General features: G+C 50.0%; 1 non-coding gene across 1 annotated transcript in view; it reads left to right on the top strand.

The window, feature by feature from the left end:
- Positions 1-4,746: 4,746 nt before the first annotated feature.
- Positions 4,747-5,000, top strand: part of LOC143187824 (small subunit ribosomal RNA) — a 1,921-nt gene continuing 1,667 nt past the window's right edge. Inside the window, exon 1 of the ribosomal RNA XR_013003312.1 lies at positions 4,747-5,000. This exon is cut by the window's right edge and continues 1,667 nt beyond it. This is a non-coding gene — a ribosomal RNA (small subunit ribosomal RNA).

Here is a 5,000-nt window from a genome sequence, read left to right as displayed (position 1 = left end):
TCCCGCCATTCATGCGCAGATTATTTATACGTAGGTAAATATTCCACTAGTCGTACACCACGAACGACGAAACGATACCCCGCCGGCAATACTGCGCAACGGCCGAAGAAACACTACGCCGCTGGCACTTGCACACAATTCGACTCAGCAATCCGGAGCGACACGAACGGGGACTTGGAATTTTTTCGCTCGGGCTCCGGAGCGACACGAACGGGGACTTAGAATTTTTTCGCTCGGGCTCCGGAGCGACACGAACGGGGACTTAGAATTTTTTCGCTCGGGCTCCGGAGCGACACGATCGCTCCGTTATTCTACGTTCTCTCGGTCCACGGGCATCAGAGAGCAAAACAGCCTAATAGTTTTAGAGTGCCTCAACGATCAGGAATATGGATCTAACGTTCTCGTTTCGAACCGACGACTTTCGGTTCCGGAGCGACACGAACGCTCCATGATTCTCGATTATCTCGACACAGGTAAGAGACAGAGGAGAACAAGTGTATGGTTTTAGAGAGCCACGAGCACCAGGAATAAGGATCTACCGTTGTCATTTCGTTCCGTCGACATTCGGTTCCGGAGCGACACGAACGGGGACTTAGAATTTTTTCGCTCGGGCTCCGGAGCGACACGAACGGGGACTTAGAATTTTTTCGCTCGGGCTCCGGAGCGACACGATCGCTCCGTTATTCTACGTTCTCTCGGTCCACGGGCATCAGAGAGCAAAACAGCCTAATAGTTTTAGAGTGCCTCAACGATCAGGAATATGGATCTAACGTTCTCGTTTCGAACCGACGACTTTCGGTTCCGGAGCGACACGAACGCTCCATGATTCTCGATTATCTCGACACAGGTAAGAGACAGAGGAGAACAAGTGTATGGTTTTAGAGAGCCACGAGCACCAGGAATAAGGATCTACCGTTGTCATTTCGTTCCGTCGACATTCGGTTCCGGAGCGACACGAACGGGGACTTAGAATTTTTTCGCTCGGGCTCCGGAGCGACACGAACGGGGACTTAGAATTTTTTCGCTCGGGCTCCGGAGCGACACGATCGCTCCGTTATTCTACGTTCTCTCGGTCCACGGGCATCAGAGAGCAAAACAGCCTAATAGTTTTAGAGTGCCTCAACGATCAGGAATATGGATCTAACGTTCTCGTTTCGAACCGACGACTTTCGGTTCCGGAGCGACACGAACGCTCCATGATTCTCGATTATCTCGACACAGGTAAGAGACAGAGGAGAACAAGTGTATGGTTTTAGAGAGCCACGAGCACCAGGAATAAGGATCTACCGTTGTCATTTCGTTCCGTCGACATTCGGTTCCGGAGCGACACGAACGGGGACTTAGAATTTTTTCGCTCGGGCTCCGGAGCGACACGAACGGGGACTTAGAATTTTTTCGCTCGGGCTCCGGAGCGACACGATCGCTCCGTTATTCTACGTTCTCTCGGTCCACGGGCATCAGAGAGCAAAACAGCCTAATAGTTTTAGAGTGCCTCAACGATCAGGAATATGGATCTAACGTTCTCGTTTCGAACCGACGACTTTCGGTTCCGGAGCGACACGAACGCTCCATGATTCTCGATTATCTCGACACAGGTAAGAGACAGAGGAGAACAAGTGTATGGTTTTAGAGAGCCACGAGCACCAGGAATAAGGATCTACCGTTGTCATTTCGTTCCGTCGACATTCGGTTCCGGAGCGACACGAACGGGGACTTAGAATTTTTTCGCTCGGGCTCCGGAGCGACACGAACGGGGACTTAGAATTTTTTCGCTCGGGCTCCGGAGCGACACGATCGCTCCGTTATTCTACGTTCTCTCGGTCCACGGGCATCAGAGAGCAAAACAGCCTAATAGTTTTAGAGTGCCTCAACGATCAGGAATATGGATCTAACGTTCTCGTTTCGAACCGACGACTTTCGGTTCCGGAGCGACACGAACGCTCCATGATTCTCGATTATCTCGACACAGGTAAGAGACAGAGGAGAACAAGTGTATGGTTTTAGAGAGCCACGAGCACCAGGAATAAGGATCTACCGTTGTCATTTCGTTCCGTCGACATTCGGTTCCGGAGCGACACGAACGGGGACTTAGAATTTTTTCGCTCGGGCTCCGGAGCGACACGAACGGGGACTTAGAATTTTTTCGCTCGGGCTCCGGAGCGACACGATCGCTCCGTTATTCTACGTTCTCTCGGTCCACGGGCATCAGAGAGCAAAACAGCCTAATAGTTTTAGAGTGCCTCAACGATCAGGAATATGGATCTAACGTTCTCGTTTCGAACCGACGACTTTCGGTTCCGGAGCGACACGAACGCTCCATGATTCTCGATTATCTCGACACAGGTAAGAGACAGAGGAGAACAAGTGTATGGTTTTAGAGAGCCACGAGCACCAGGAATAAGGATCTACCGTTGTCATTTCGTTCCGTCGACATTCGGTTCCGGAGCGACACGAACGGGGACTTAGAATTTTTTCGCTCGGGCTCCGGAGCGACACGAACGGGGACTTAGAATTTTTTCGCTCGGGCTCCGGAGCGACACGATCGCTCCGTTATTCTACGTTCTCTCGGTCCACGGGCATCAGAGAGCAAAACAGCCTAATAGTTTTAGAGTGCCTCAACGATCAGGAATATGGATCTAACGTTCTCGTTTCGAACCGACGACTTTCGGTTCCGGAGCGACACGAACGCTCCATGATTCTCGATTATCTCGACACAGGTAAGAGACAGAGGAGAACAAGTGTATGGTTTTAGAGAGCCACGAGCACCAGGAATAAGGATCTACCGTTGTCATTTCGTTCCGTCGACATTCGGTTCCGGAGCGACACGAACGGGGACTTAGAATTTTTTCGCTCGGGCTCCGGAGCGACACGAACGGGGACTTAGAATTTTTTCGCTCGGGCTCCGGAGCGACACGATCGCTCCGTTATTCTACGTTCTCTCGGTCCACGGGCATCAGAGAGCAAAACAGCCTAATAGTTTTAGAGTGCCTCAACGATCAGGAATATGGATCTAACGTTCTCGTTTCGAACCGACGACTTTCGGTTCCGGAGCGACACGAACGCTCCATGATTCTCGATTATCTCGACACAGGTAAGAGACAGAGGAGAACAAGTGTATGGTTTTAGAGAGCCACGAGCACCAGGAATAAGGATCTACCGTTGTCATTTCGTTCCGTCGACATTCGGTTCCGGAGCGACACGAACGGGGACTTAGAATATTTTCAATATTGCTATATCTGTATGTATATAGTCTTAAAATATGTGGTTGAAACATGTTGAAAGTTTGTGATTATAGCAGTATAATGTCCGCAGTTTAGTATTAAGTTACTTTTATACGACCTCGTACGTGTACGTGTTCATCTGCCGAGTCTAAGTGGCAGCGTACCGGCCGGGAGTGCTGCACGCGCGGCGAGTTCCCACCGTAAGGCCGCGCGGCTACGGTCGGCCGTCGCCGGCCTCTCGGCCGGCCACTCGGTATCTATAAGAGAAGCGTCGGTCCGGGCGTGCCGGTCGAGGCATCGCTGGGCGCGTGGCTATTCTACGATCTCGGTCGAGAAGCAGTCCACCGCTCCTCGGGATCTTGTATCTCGAGTGTCTTCGAACGGTTTACGTTCCGGATCTTTCTCTACACAGCATGACCACGGGTCGGTGTCTAAGACCGAATGGCCCTTATGTGGTAATCGTCCTTTGGACGTTGGTGACTTGTATGCACTAGCGTGTATACTCGTACTTACTGAGCATCAACTCTTTGTCCGAGCGAATGAGTTTATTTAAACTGAACGAAACGTTCCGTCTTTAAGGCGGGCGCCGGGCTTACGTGAGAATGGAAAGCCTAAATATCAAGAGGTGTCAGATTTTCGATATGTGCAGCGCGCACATTCCGCGCCAGCTCGCTATGCCCAGCACGACGCTTAACGCGCTATCTCGATATGTTTCGGCATGCCACTATTACGCGCTTCTGTCGACTTTGCCCAGCGTGCTTGATACGCGCTTCGTCGTCAGTGACCAGCGTGAGTGGTTTACGTGCCTGTACGATGGATGCTTAGCGCGAGCGTATACCGCTCCGTAGAGTTTTCTGCGGAGGTCCGGTGTACGTGCTTACCGATGGATGACCAACGGCGTGTGTGATTCGTGCTTGTCGAGGTCCGACACCAATGTTGGAATTGTCAAATAAATGAACGAACCGAGACTCCTTGTCGAAGTTACAATCTTTACGTGACACGCAAAAGCAAAGATTTAATACTGTGGATCACATGAGTTTGCTGTTCGTGTCACGAGTTTCTGAACATGTGTTGTGGGATATTTGTGCACACGAAAAATTGTGGATCTATCTGAATTGTGTTGAGGTGTGCAATCCCAATTGATTGAAAGTAAAAGATGAGAAAGGAGTAGTGACGTGCGAGCAAGATATCACTGTGATGCTTGGCTCTGGAAATTGTGTGAAAGGGCGGCTCGATCCGAGAGAGAGGAAGTTCACAGGAATATTTTTGTGGAAGGATATGTTCTGTGATTCTTCACTCTCATATGAAGAAGAATTGTGTGTGAAAGGCTGGTGGATCGTTGCCGAAGGAGCTCAAGTATCACGACGGAGAGAATAGTTTCGTGGATATTTCTCTGTGTGATAATTCTTGTCTCGAAAATTAGAAACTAGAGAGAAAAGAGAGTGTCGTCGATCGGTGATCTGCAAAAGTGAAACCGACGACGATGGTGAAGTAGGAGAGGAGGAGGAGTCTTTACGAAGCTCGCTCCCTGGTTGATCCTGCCAGTAGTCATATGCTTGTCTCAAAGATTAAGCCATGCATGTCTCAGTACGTGCCGTATTAAGGTGAAACCGCGAATGGCTCATTAAATCAGTTATGGTTCCTTAGATTGTACCCACATTTACTTGGATAACTGTGGTAATTCTAGAGCTAATACATGCAAAATGGAGTTCCGCCCAGAGATGGAAGGAACGCTTTTATTAGATCAAAACCAATCGGTGACATAGGGTTATACCTACG

Source organism: Calliopsis andreniformis, unplaced genomic scaffold (genome assembly GCF_051401765.1).
Source record: "Calliopsis andreniformis isolate RMS-2024a unplaced genomic scaffold, iyCalAndr_principal scaffold0349, whole genome shotgun sequence".
NCBI lineage: Eukaryota > Metazoa > Arthropoda > Insecta > Hymenoptera > Andrenidae > Calliopsis > Calliopsis andreniformis.
This window is presented reverse-complemented; position numbering and strand designations above follow the sequence as displayed.